Source organism: Molossus molossus, unplaced genomic scaffold (genome assembly GCF_014108415.1).
Source record: "Molossus molossus isolate mMolMol1 unplaced genomic scaffold, mMolMol1.p scaffold_m16_p_2, whole genome shotgun sequence".
Lineage (NCBI taxonomy): Eukaryota > Metazoa > Chordata > Mammalia > Chiroptera > Molossidae > Molossus > Molossus molossus.
This window is the reverse complement of record NW_023425355.1, coordinates 116,887,785-116,903,252: the sequence shown is the minus strand read 5'-3', so window position 1 is coordinate 116,903,252 and position 15,468 is coordinate 116,887,785.

Sequence of the window (15,468 nt, the reverse complement as noted above, 5' to 3'; positions counted from 1 at the left end):
AAAGTTCATGGATCAGACTCAATACTATTAAAATATCAATTCTCCCCAGACTGATTTATACATTAAACTCAATCCAAATCAAACTCTCAGTAGTTTTTTTAAATAGAAATTAACAGACTGATTCTAAAATGAATATGGAAATAAAAAGGATCCAGAAGAGCAAAAGTAACTTTGAAAAAGAGAAACAAATTTGGGGAAATAACAGTCCTTGACTTCAGGATTTATTACATTAATGAAGACACTGCAGTGATAACATAAAGATGGACATGTAGATCAATGAAACAGAATAAAAAGTGCAGAAAGAGGCCCACATGTATGAGGTCAACTGATTTCTGACAAAGGTACAAAAACAATGCAGTGGAGAAAAGACAGTCATTTCAATAAATGGTGCTAAGCATTCATATGCCAATTTAAAAAACAAAAACAAAAACATAAAACCTGGAAACCAAACCTCACACTAAAGATAAACATTAATTCAAAATTAATTTATTTTGATAATGAATAATGAATTTGAATTCACTAATTAAGATAAGATTCATAGTCCTAATTGTAAAATATTAAACTATAAAATATCTAGAAGAAAACATTAGAAAAAACTTTGTGATCTCGGGGAATGGAAAGATTTCTTAGACATGACACAAAAAGCGTAGTCCAAAAAAAGAAAAAAATAATGTTAAATGGACTTCATCAAAAAATTGTTTTTAGATTTGCTCTTTCGAAGACATTGTTATGAGTTGTGAAAATGATGGCAGAGTGAATGAAAGCTACACAGACCATCTTTCAGAACCAAACTGGAATAACAACTAAAGTAAAGACAAGTCATCTGGAAAAACCAACTGAAGAACAGTTGGCGAGAACCCTTAAAATCAGTGACATAAAGAGGACCCCAAATTGAGACTGAGACTAGTAGGAGCTGTGGAAGCATGAGAGGGCTGGCTGGTTGACCACGGGCAATAGCTGATGGCTGTCTTAGCTGTGAGCAGTTCCCTCTGAGAAGTCAGGGGTTAAAACTCCAAGCCAGCTCCCCTGCACAGAGTGGTGGAACAGGGAGAGGCGCCCACATAACACCTGCCTGAGAAAATCACCAGAGCAGAGGTTTTGTCCAGCAGGGAGAGGCACAGGGAACACGGTCACTTCCCTGAAGGACCAGTGCACTAAATTACAGCTACAGCCACTCATGTTGGGCTCCAGCAGAGGGAGGGCAGACTGGATTGGAACTGTGTGAAGAAAGACAAGGGTTCGTGGCACTGGGGGAGAGCTGGGAAGGAGGCCAACAGGAGCTCTATACTGAGTCACTCCCTCATAGGACAGTAGCCATATTACTCAAAGAGCCCCTTCCCAGAGCCCAGGGGGAAAGCAACTGCCCCTCCCTTGGGAATTTAATACCACCAGCCAGAATAAGTACAACCTGAGGTTCATTAATAGCTAGAAACAACCTGCCAGCCAGTAGGCAGAGAAAAGCATTTGAAAGCTTTGAGCTTTGACCCTAGCTCTAAGTGTTGGGGGTCATGGCTCTGGGAACTGAGTTGGAAAGGCTGAGGCCTGAGTTCCTAAGCTGAGTTCCTCACCCATCCTTCAGTAGCAATCACAGTCAAGTAGACCCATCAGAGCGGCTTTAGCCTTGGGGAGAAGCAACTGCCTTCCCTTGGGAATTTAACACCACCAGCCAGGAGAAGTGCAACCTGAGGATCATTAACAGCTTGAGACTACCTGCCAAATAGTAGGCAGAGAAGAGCATCTGAAAGCTTTGAGTCTTGGCCTGATTCTCAGTGTTGGATGTCCTGGTTCTGGGGACAGAGCTGTGAAGGCTGAGGCCTGGGTCACTGCACTAAGCCAATAACCCACAGTGCAGAAATCATTTGCTTCTCAAAGCAAATTAAGCCCAGGGGAAAGCAATTGCCCCACCAGCTGGAAATCCTCTTACCCTGCTCACCTGAGGGATTTTTCATTCAGCCGAGGGCTACAACCTGAGGCTTATTAAGTAACTAAGACTAATAGTCACCCTGCAGGCAGAAGCTCTGGACTAATTTAATCTTGGCTTGGCCTATGACTCTACCTAGAAAAATAAGACTAGACATTGGTGATCAGCATGGTCCCTTCCATACTCATTCAAACCAAACAGAGGGAGCATAATTACCGACACTCACGATAAATTAGGCATGCTCCAAACACTGCTTACAAAGTCAAAATGGTGAAACGAAGAAACAGATCTGAAATGAAAGAACAAGAGTATTCTACAGAAGGGAAAAATGAAAAGGAGTTAAGCAAGTTCACAGAGGTAGAGTTCAGAGTAATGATTATGCAGAAGCTCAACAGCATGAATAAAGATATAGAAATAATGAAAATCAATCAATTGGAAATGAAAAACCACCAAGCAGAAAAGAAGCATGACATAGCAGAAATAAAGAAGACATTGGGTCTGTCCAGTGTGGCTCAGTGGTTCAGCATCGATCCATGCACCAAGAGGTTGCCGGTTCGATTGCTGGTCAGGACACATTCCCAGGTTGTGGGCCCGATCCCCAGTGGGGGGCATGCAGAAGGTGGCCAATCAATGTTCTCTCTCATCAATGTTTCTCTCTCTCTCTCTCTCTTACTCCCTCTCTCTCTAAAATCAATAAAAAAAATAAAAAATAAAAAAAAGAGAACACATTGGAGGGAATAACTAGCAGATTAGAGGAAGCTGAAGACTGGATCAGCAAATTAGAAGACAGGATAGAAAAAAATCACTCAACCAGAGAACCAAAAAGAAGAAACAATTAAAAAACAGAGGACAGTTTAAGAGAGCTGTGGGACAACATGAAACATAACAACATCTGCACCGTAAGAGTTCTAGAAAAGAAAAAAATGAGCAAGGGTTAGAGAATATATTTGAAGAAATAGTGGCAGAAAACTTCCCTAACTAGGTGAAGGAAAAAGGTATACAATTTCAGGAAGCACAGAGAGCCCCAAGTATGAAGAACCCAAAGAGGCCTACACCAAGACACATCATAATTAAAATGCCAAAAATTAAAGAGAGAGAATCTTAAAGGCAACAAGAGAAAAGCAACAGGTCACCTACAAAGGAGCCCCCATAAGGAAACCAGCTGATTTATCAACATCAACATCAACATCAACATTACAAGCCAGAAGGGAATGGCATGACGTATTCAAGGTAATGAAAAACAAGGATCTACCCAAGAATCCAAGACTACCCTATCCAGCAAGGCAATGATTCAAAATAGATGGTGAAATAAAGAGCTTCCCAGACCAAAAACAAAAAAAACAAAAAAAAAAACAGAAAACCAAAAGGCTAAGAGAATATATTCACACCAAACCAGCACTGCAAGAAATGTTGAAAAGACTGCTGTAAGAAAGAAATATGGAGAGAAGCAAAGCCATAATAAGTAAAAATGGGAATAAATAAGTATATATGAATAATACCCTTAAATAGAGGTGTGGAAAATGGCAGCAAAGTGAATGGAGCCTGCACAGACAATCTCCCAGGACCAAGCGGGAGTTGCAAATGAAATACAGACAACTCTTAGAAAAAAAGCAGCAGAACAGGATCATATAACCAGGGACACTGGTAGGATCTGCAGAGGTGTGAGATGTTGGTGGGCTGGAAGGTGACATACAGCAGTGGTCTTAACTGTGAGTAGTGCCCTCAGGGATAAACTCCTCAGCTTGCTCCACAGTGCAGAAGGCTGACATAGAGCACTGGTTTGGCTATAGTCTCTCAACTGGGGCTCTAGCAGAGAGAGGGCAGACTGGACTGGAACTCTATGGCGACACTCAGAATTTAGAGGGCACTCAGAGTTTTTGCCCTTTTGAGTCATGGAAACAAAAAACTGTGGCCAGTTCGCTACTTCTCAGAGCTGTGGGGAAAGGCAGCAGCACCTACCTCGGAGATTCAGCCTTTTCAAGGTGAGGCAAAGAAATGCAAATTGGATCTCTTTAGCAACCAGCATCTGTCCCACCCTCTGGAAATCCTCTTATGTAGAACACCAGGGCTACATTCCAAGGCCCTGAGAAACTGAGACTACTAGCTTCCAGGCAAAAAGCTAGAGGATAACTGAACCTTTCCTGGGCTTGCAAATCTACCCAGGAAAGTAAGACTTGACAGTGGTGTTTAAGGTGGGCCCACCCAGGCTCATCCAAACCCAGTAGAGGGAGCCACAATCAGCAGAACACAAACACCCACAGGGAAAATTTGGCAGGCTCCAAAACCCACTGAGATAGCCAAAATGGTGAAACAAAGAAACAAATCCCAAATGAAAGAACAAGAGACCTCTATCAAAGATGAGATAAATGAAATGCAGTTAAGCAAATTATCAGAGGCAGAGTTCAGAGTCATGATCTTGAGGAAGCTCAACAGCATGAGTAAGGACATCAGCACCATGAGTAAAGAAATAGAAACACACTGCCCTGGCCGGTTTGGCTCAGCGGTTAGAGCATCGGCCTGTGGTCCTGAGAGACCCGGGTTCGGTTCCCACTAAGGGCACGTACCTCGGTTGCAGTTTGTCCCCGGCCCTGGTTGGCTGTGCGGGTGGCAGCCACTCGATGTGTTCCTTTCACATCGATGTTTCTCTCTCTCTCTCTGTTCCTCTCATTTACAGAGAATTACACCCCAAAACTGCAGAATTCACCTTCTTCTCAAGTGCACATGGAAAATTCTCAAAGATAGACCATATATTGGGGCACAAACAAAGTCTCTACAAGTTCAAGAAGATTGAAATCATATCAAGCATCTCTCAGATCACAATGGCATGAAACTAGAAATCAATTGCAACAAGAACATTCAAAGAAATTTGAACACATAAAGGCTAAATAGCATGTTATTGAACAATAAATGGTTTACCGTGGTGATCAAGAAAGAAATTAAAAACTTCCTGGAAACCAATGAAAATGAACATACCACAACACAAAATCTATGGGATGCAGCAAAAGCAGTTCTGAGAGGAAAGTTCATAGCACTGCAGGCCTAACTCAAGAAACAAGAAAAATTTCTAATTGACTGTCTAACCTCACAACTTAAAGAATTAGAAAGAAAACAAAAAGAAAACTCCAGAGCAAGTAGAAGGAAGGAAATTGTAAAGATCAGAGCAAAAATCAATGACATAGAGACCAAAAAAACAATTCAAAGAATCAATAAACAAAGAGCTGTTTTTTTGAAAAGATAAACAAGATTGATGGACCCTTAGCTAGACTCACCAAGAAACAAAGGGAGAGAACCCAAATACACAAAATCAGAAATGAAAGACAAGAAATTATAACTGACACCACAGAAATACAAGATTGTTAACAAATATGAACAATTATACGGCAACAAATTTGACAATCTAAGTGAAATGGACAAATTTCTAGAAAGACATAGTCTCCCAAAACTGGAATGGGAAGAGATAGAAAACTTGAACAGACCAATAACAACTAAGGAAATTGAAGAGGTAATCAAGACTCTCCCAGCAAACAAAATCCCAGGCCGAGGTGGATTCACAGGTGAGTTTTACCGGACATTCAAAGAAGAACTAATACCCATTCTCCTCAAACTATTTCAAAAAATTCAAGAATAAGGAAGACTTCCAAACTCGTTTGATGAGGCCAGCATCTTTCTAATTCCAAAACCAGAAAAAGACACTACAAAGAGAGTAAACTACAGGCCAATACCCCTGATGAAAATAGATGCCAATATCCTGAAAAAATACTAGTAAATCAAATCCAGCAATACATCAAAAAAATTATGCACCATGACCATGTGGGGTTCATCCCAGGAAGGCAAGGCTGGTACAATATTTGCAAATCAATAAATGTGATACACTGCATAAACAAAATAAAAGATAAAAATCATATGTTCATATCAATAGACACTGAAAAAGCAGTCGACAAAATCCAGCACCCATTCCTGATAAAAATGCTCAGCAATGTGCGAATAGAGGGATCATATCTCAACATACCAAAGGCCATATATGGAAGACCTACAGCCAACATCATACTCAATGGTCAAAAATTAAAAGCATTTCCCTTAAGAACAGAAACAAGACAAGAATGCCCACTTTCACCACTCTTATATAACATAGTACTGGAATTTTTAGCCACAGCAATCAGACAGGAAGAAAAAATAAAAGCGATCCAAACTGGAAAGGAGAAAGTGAAACTGTCATTATTCACAGATGACATGATACTATATGTATAAAACCCCAAAGACTACATCAAAAATTTACTAGACTTCATAAATGAATTTGGAAAAGTAGCAGGATACAAAATTAATGTCAAGAAATCGATGGCATTCTTATACACCAATGATGAATGCACAGAAAGAGAAACTGAAAAATCAATTCCATTTACCATTGCAGCAAAAAAATTAAGATACCTAGGAATAAACTTAATCAAAGAAATAAAGGACCTATTCACAGAAAACTACAAGACATTGAAAAAAAATAGAGGAAGATATTAAAAAGTGGAAGCATTTTTCTTATTCATGGATTGGAAGAATTAACATCATTAAAATGTCCATACCCGAAGCAATCTATAGATTCAATGCAACCCTCATCAAAATACCAATGACATAGTTCACAGAACTAGAACAAATACTTAGAAAGTTCATATGGAACCAAAAAAGACCCCGAATAGCCACAGCAATGTTGAAAAAGAAGGACAAAGTAGGAGAAATCACAATACCAGATATCAGGTTATACTACAAAGCCACTGTAATCAAAACAGCCTGGTACTAGCACAAGAACAGTCACATAGATCAATGGAATAGAATATAGAACCCAGAAATGGACCCAAAACATTATGCTCAATTAATATTTGACAAAGGTGGCAAGAGCATACAATGGAGTAAAGACAGCCTCTTTAAAAAATGGTGTTGGGAAAACGGGACAGCTACATGCAAAAAAAAAAAAAAAAAGAAGCTAGATCACCAACTTACATCATACACAACAATAAACTCAAAATAAATAAAAGACTTAAATGTGACTCATGAATCCATAAAAATCCTAGAAGAAAATGTGGGCAACAAAATTTCAGACATCATATGCAGCAGAATTTTCACTGATACATCACCTAAGGCAACAGAAACAAAGGAGAAAATGAACACATGGGACTACATCAAACTCAAAAGCTTCTGCATAGCAAAAGGTACAATCATCAAAATGGAAAGGCAATCCAGTGCATGGGAGAGCATTATTGCCAATGAATATCAGATAAGGGGTTAATTTCTAAGATATATAGAGTGGTCATACAACTCAACAAAAGAAAGACAAAGAACCCAATTAAAAAATGGGCAGAGGAACTAAATAGACACCTCTCCAAACAGGACATACAAATGGCCAAGAGACATATGAGGAAATGCTCAGTGTCACTAATCATCAGAGAGATGCAAATTAAAACAACAATGAGGTATCACCTCACACCTGTCAGAATGGCTGCCATCAACAAATCATCCAACAAGTGTTGGCGAGGGTGTGGAGAAAAGGAGACTCTAGTACACTGCTGCTGGGAATGCAGACTGGTGCAGCCACTATGGAAAACACTATGGTGTTACCTCAAAAAATTCAAAATTTTACCCAGTGATCCTACTTCTAGGAATATACCCTAAGAAGCCCAAAACACCAATCACAAAGAATATATGTACCTCCATGTTCATAGCAGCACTATTTACAATAGCTATGATCTGGAAACAGCCCAAATGTTCATCAGTAGACAAATGGATAAAAATGTAGTGGTACATATACACAATGGAGTACTATGCAGCTGTAAAAAAGAAAGAGCTGTTATCCTTTGAGATGACATGGAGGGACCTAGAAAGTATTATCCTAAGCAAAACAAGCCAAACAGAGAATGACAAGTATTATATGATTTCACTTATTTGTGCAATATAATGAACATAACAGTCTGAAGAACAGGGTAGTCCCAGAGACATGGAAGTAAGGTACAGACCCACAATCCCCAGATGAGGGGGTGGTGTGGAGAGATAAACCACAGAACTTAGGTGCATATATGCATGACCAATGGACATGGAAAACAAAGCTGGGGACATGGCATGGAGGGAGGGAGAGGAGGGTGTCAATGAGGGAAGAAGGAGAAACATCTCTAACAGAAATAAAAAAAATAATAATAATATCCTTAAATATACATGAATTAAATGCTCCAATCAAAAGACACACAGTAGCTGAATCGATAAAAAGCATGATTCATTATGTATGTTGTTTACAAGAGACCCACCACACAACAAAAGATTCACACAGGGTGAAAGCGAAGTGATGCAAAAACAAACAAACTTCCAAATAAATGGAAATGAAAAAAAAGCTGGGATAACAATATTCATATGTAATAAATTAGACTTAAAAATGAAGGCCATAACTAGAGAAAAAAAACTGAGATAACAATATTCATATGTAATAAATTAAACTTAAAAATGAAGGCCATAACTAGAGACAAAGAAGGGCACTACATAATATTGAAAGTATCTATCCAACAGGAAGACATAACCTTGGGGAACATATATGCACCCAATATAGGAGCACCAAAATATTTTAAAAATCTTCTGGAGGACATCAAAAGAGAAATTAGCAGCAATACAATAGTAACAGGAGAATTCAACACCGCGCTGATGGCACTGGATAGATCCTCTAGACAAAAAATTAGCAAGGACACAGAGACTCTATACGATGCACTTGATTGAATTGACCTATTAAGTATTTACAGAAGAATTACACCCCAAAACTGTAGAATTCACCTTCTTCTCAAGTGCACACAGGATATTCTGAAAGACAGACCACATGTTAGGATACAAACTAAGTCTCTACACGTTCAGAAAGATTGAAATCATATCAAGCATCTTCTCAGATAACAATGGCATAAAACTAGAAATTAATTACAATGGACACACTCAAACACATGGACGCAAAGTAGCATGTTATTAAAGAATGAATGGGTTAATAAGGAGATCAAGGAAGAAATTAAAAACTTCCTGGAAATCCAATAAAAATGAACACACAACACAAAATCTATGGGATGCAGTGAAAGCAGTCCTGAGAGGGAAGTTCGTAGCACTACAGGCCTACTTCAAGAAACAAGAAAAATTTCTAATAGGTTATCTAACCCTAACAAATTTAAGAACTAGAAAGTAAACAAAAAGAAGAACCCAGAGAAAGTAGAAGGAAAAAAATAGTAAAGGTGAGAGTGGAAATAAACGACAAAGAGACAATAAAAAATAAATTCAAAAGATCAATGAGACAAAGAGCTGGTTCTTTGCAAAGATAAAAAAGATTGATGAACATTTAGCCAGACTGATCAAAAAACAAAGAGGGAGTACCCAAATAAACAAAATCAGAAATGAAAGAGGAGAAGTATCAACTGACACTATAGACTGTTAGAAAATACTATGAACAATTATACGTCAACAAATTAAACAACCTAAGCACTATGGATAAATTTGTAGAATCATGCAGTCTCTCAATACTGCAATGAGTTTCTTTCCCCCCTCTCCCTTCCTCTCTCTCTAAAATCAATAAAGAATAAAAAATAAAAAAGTCTGACTACTTAAGACTTAAAACAAATCTTCTAATGTTTTAATTTTCATTTATTTTTCATTAATTTTTTTCTACAGATGTCCTTCCTTTCTCCCATTGGCTTCTAATTTTAATTTCCAATCTTCTAAGGGCAGCTGAGAAAACTATACAGACTCAGGGACTGCATATATGTTTTTCAGTAACTACTTCAGATATGAGAAGGAGCATAATAGAAAAGGAAGACTCTCCAGAGGGCAGATCCAGGGACTATAAAAAATAAGTGAACAGTGGCATTCCTCCTAGAGAGAAAATTAGGGCCTAATTCAGAATGTCCTTCACTCTCCGCATAGGGTCCTTTATACATCTGCAGAATGGCGTTTTAAAATTGCTACATTCCAGTAACATCTGTGTGCCTCCTTTCTTCCCCTTTCTAAGTAGGTGTGTTTATTTCTAACATTATATGTTAGGTGTATGCTAGTCTTCTAAAACAAGAAGAACCAGGACTTGTCATGATGTGATTAACATGCGTCACCCAGAGATGCAGGATCGTAAGCTAGATTCAATGATTAGATGGGATTTTGATGGTCTCCCTTGGAGAAGGATGGAGAGTATTCTATGTGTGGGAATATTTTAGATCAAATGTCCCAGAAGTAGAGTCTAAGATTCTTGTTCAAGTGATTTGTTGGGGGCATGTTCTCATGATAAAGAAATTTAGGAAAGGAAAACAGAGCAGGGGGAAAATATCTAAGCAAAAATATGGTAATAGGTATAGAATAAATTGTGTGATACTATGGAATAGTTGTAGAGCATTCTAATTAGTTTCACTCTGAAGCAAGGGAGATTAGGCTTTAGAATTCTATGTCATTCAGTCATTGCCTGAGGTTCACTCCCCAGGGATAGAGGTATCACCTTCTGTTCAAGCAAGCTTCCCTTTGGCTAAGGGCAACTTTCCAGAAGAATGAGCAGCTATGAGCTGTTGACCAACAGAGCAGTTGGGGATGTATGCAACTGCTGATAAAGAAATCAAGGTGGGGCACCAATAGCATTCACTAAACAGAAAATGGAAGCAAAGGGATATTTGGTGAACAGAAGTCGAATTTCTGGACTGTGGAATAAATATTTACTGCTCATTGAGTATGTTTCTCCACATACCCAAGTCTCTTTACATGGAGTCATGTGGCCAAAGGGCTTGAGGAAATAACATTTGTCATTTTTGAGCCAAAGCATTTCAAAGTTATCCAGTCTCCCTCTCTCTCAGCAATTATAAAACACATGTGTTATCACTATCTCCATTGGCCTGGGTCCTTTAGTGACTATGTGGGTCAGAGCCACCTGTAATATCCACCTCATGGACTCACATTGATTATGTGATATGACACATACCTGGATTGCAGGTTGGATTCCCGGCACCAGTCGGGGTTGTGTGGGTGGTAACCAATCAATATGTCTCTCTTACATCAATGTTTCTCTCTCTCCCTCTGTTCCACTCTATCTAAAAATCAATGGAAAATATATTCTTGGGTGAAGATTAACAAAAAATATATATGGTATGAAATTTGAGATTTATGATAAGAATTAGACCTTAAGCAACTTTGGAAGCTGGTGAGGAACTGTACGAAGAGCTGTTGTCTCTGCATATGGTGATGAGCCTGAAGTCACTTTACGTAGCAGGACTAGCAGTCAGAAAAGCTGAACATGAAGTGCAAGAGAGCAAGGACAAACAGGAACCCATAAGGACAAACAGAAATCCACAAGGATAAGAATCTGTGGGCCCAGTTGCTGTCCCATGCTAACAACATAAGCCAACATGTCATCAGCAATGTGTACACTCTGCATTATTGCCTAGCACCTAACACTGACTACCACTCTAAAAATATCTTGTTGCCAACCAGAAACTAGAACTACACAAGGAAGGAAATTCTGGGAAACAGTTCTGGGTTAGCTAAGTTGACACAATACAAAGCTAACATATGTGGCCTAATTTAATACAAATCTCAAAGGAGATAACAATGTGACAGTTCCAGAATAGGACTTATCAACAGAATTAGAGTAAACCAAAACAAGATCAAAATGAAGACACGTAGCTAAAAATATTAATCAATTCTCAGACAGAAAAAATGGAATTTAATATTGGAAATTAAATAATTACAATGCTCTACACAATTTAAAGTATAGTAGTTAAGAGCACAGGTTTTATAATGTCAGTAATCCCACTTACAAACTGGATGTTCTTATACAAGTTTATTTTCTCTGACTCATTTCTACTCATCTGACAATGGGGATAATCTTTTTTCATAGGCGTATTGTGAAGATTAAATGTGTTAATAAGGAGAAACCACTTAGAATAGTGTGTGGTGCATAAATTTTTATTAAATGTTAATGTTATAATTATTATATATAATCATGCTTTAACCTTATAATATGTACATTTATGATTCTCAATAAATATCTAGGTTGACTTCACGAAGTTCTGAATGAAATGCTTCCTCCATGTGTTATGTGTCTCTGCCTGTTGGTTGTAGGCAAGATTCTGGTGTGCAGAATGGGTAAAACCAAATCTGCAGTCTCTCTTGCTGAATGCTTCCAATTGAAGAAAGTGTCTAAATCAATATATACCTCATTACCATGAATTATTACCACTTCTATATATTTATATTTTTCATCAACATAGGACGTCTGACCTAGAAAAATTATAATATTCACACTCCATGAATAATCACAGAGAAAACAAAACCCGTCTTTTTTAAAAAAAAAAAAAAACAACTCTTCTAAATTCTGCCCTGTATGTTCAATGAAGACTTCTTCTCAGGTAAATAAAGCCAAGGTGTTCAAGTAAGTGCCACTGTGGTTTATCAGATTTAATTCTGGATCTGGGATGATTTTCACTACAATGTGTGCACATGTGCATGCATTTGCATATGTATGTGTGTGTGTGTTCTAGAGGCTGTTACCAAATCAGAGTTTATATTTAGTATAGCTAATTTGGCTGATTGTATTTTTTACTTTTTTTTTAAAGCTCATCTGAGGATATTTTTCCATTTCTCTTCAGATAGAGGGTGTGTGTGTGTGTGGGAGAGAGAGAGAGAGAGAGAGAGAGAGAGAGAGAGAGAGAGAGAGAGAGACATCAATGTGAGAGAGACACATTGACTGGTTGCCTCCTACCTGAGTCCGACCAGGGCCAGAGACCGACCCTCAATCGAGGTACATGTCTTTGATTGGAATCGAACCCAAGTCTCCGGTCTGCGGGCCAATGCTCTATCCACTGAGCCAAACCAGCCAGGGCAGTATTTTTTTACTTTAAAACATTCAGTACCTTGGTAGTAGGCCTGGGGAGCCATGATTATGCAAGACAAAACTGGTTAAGAAAGTTTATAATAGAACCATCTCCTCTTTGTAACCTAGTGTGGCTGAGTCATAATAATATTTTTATCCAAATAAAGAGAAATCTTTAATAGCATATAAAAATAATGAGTTGCATCTTACAAAATATATTTTACAGTATATAAATTATCCATATCATAACATGTACACCATATGTACTAGCACATATGATTAACTGAATGTGGTCAGTGGAATAGGCATCACAAGATACTCAAAGAACACATACATGGAATTATCACATCCCATTCTTCACTCTCCACTTAAGTGCTAGAAAATGATTCAGTTTGAGAGCTACAGATCACATACACAAAATCTCACATTTTAGACTCTAGTCTCTTACATTCTTACTAAATAAACCACTGTTGTGGGTTGAATTGTTTTCTCTAAAAGATATGAAGTCATAACCCCTAGTATTTCAGAATGTCATATCATTTGGAAATAGGGTTTTTAAGGAGGTAATTAAGTTAAAATGCGATCATCAGGGTGGGTTCTAATCCAATATGACTGGTGTCCTTATTAAAAAAATTGAAAACAGAGACAGACATGCACAGAAGGAAGATAATGTGAAGAAACATAAGGAGAATGCCATGTGAGGACAGGCTGGAGTGATATCATGTATCGACAAACTAAGGAATGCCTGAGGCTACCAGAAGTTTGGAGAGAGGCATGGAACGTTCCTAGTGCCTTCAGAGGGAGTATGGCCCTGCCAACATCTTTATTTTTGACTTCTGACCTCCCAAACTGTGAGACAATAAATCTCTATTGTTTTTAAGCCTTCCAGTTTATGGTCTTCTGTTACAGAAGCCCTAGGAAACTAATAATAAGCACCTTTTCAGAATTGTATAGTTTCTTCTTCAAAGGAGGGTCTTAGTGAGTACCAATATTTTCTTTATCTTTAATTTTCTGACATGGAATTGCATGCTCTTTCATAATACTTAAAATCCTATCACTACTGGCATTCTGTAAATTAATATCTATTTATATTTGATCCATAATAATCTGAACAATGTCAATGACCCCCTAATGTTCAAGTCAAGAGATTCTATTTTCAGGTCCCAAAAAGGTCAGTAAAAAACATCCAAAGCAACAGTATCACAGAGAGGAAAGAGGAATTAATGGCAAAGATAATAAAGGGGAATAGTTTAAGGATTAAATTATTTCACTTTTTATTAAAGCTATAAGGTTATTAGTAATATAACTCCTTTCACTTTTGAAACTAGTATAAATTGATCATTTAATTCTATTAACAATCTTTTTTATGACTTCTAAAATAAAGCTTAGTTTATTGTGTTTCAAGTTTAGTGTTCATTAATCTCCTTTCCATCCAATTAGGAAATTTAGGTTTCTAAATTACAATATCTCCAAATGATAATGCCTTTTCTTCATTTCACTCCCACATAACTGTGACTTTTATTTTCTTCGTTTCTGGCATAGTACCTGGCACGTAGGAAATGCTCATTAAGTATTTCAATGTAAAAGCCAAATATAAAACCAAATTTGGAAAATAAATATAATTCAAGCAGTCAGTCCAAGGGCCAATGACTGTTATGTTTTTCTAAAGGTATTTATGCGTACCATGAAAAATGACTCTTAGCCCAGTCTGTGTGTCTCAGTGGATAGAGTGTCGTCCCATGGACTGAGGTTCCGGTTCCATTCCCAGTCAGGGCACATGCCTGGGTTACAGGCTCCATCACCAGTAGGGGGCATGCAGGAGGCAGCCCTGATGGATGTCTCTCTCTCACATCAAGTTTCTATTTCTCTCTCCCTTCCTCTCTCTATAGAAAAAAAAAAAAAAGACGCTTAGTGTTGATGAGCCTCAACAAACCACCTTATTAAAAAGTCTGAGTTGTTCTGACACTACAGATAAAACAGGAACACTTTGTCAGTTTGATAATGCTTGTCTCATGTTCACCTCTTCCAAGTGCTTTGACTTAACACTTTCTTTGGTCTCTAATCCTTACCTTTCTCCTTTTCAATGAGCAGCCAAATGACTGCTATGGCAGGTAGGCTCTAAGGTGGCCCTCATGATCCTTGCCTCCTGGTCTTCACATCCTTATGTCATGTCCTCATCTTGAGTATGAGAGGGGCTTGTGACTTGCTTCTAACCAACAGAGTATGTCACAAGTGATAGGATGTCATTTCCATGATTATGTTACCCAAGACTGTGACATTTGCCTTGCTATCAGACTCTATTGATTCTCTCCCTTGTGGGCTTTGATGAAGGAAGCCACCATATAGAGATGCCCTTCCCCAGAATAAGATTGGTATTAATTTCTATTGCTGCATGACAATTACCATAAACATAGTGGATTAAAATTGCATATATTTATTACCTCGCAGTCTTTATGAGTCAGAAATCTGGGCAATGCTTAACTGGGTCCTCTTTTCAGGGCCTCACAAGACTTCAGTCAAGGTATCAGCCAGTGCTGTGGTCTCATCTGAGGACTGGGTTCCCTCTTCCAGGCTCAGTGGTTGTTGGCAGAATTCAGTGCTTTGCTGTTATAGGATAGAGGCCCTCAGATCCTAGAGGCTTCCCACCATTCCCTGGCACATGGCACTCTCCATAATGTGGCAGTTTACTTCTTCAAGGCCAACA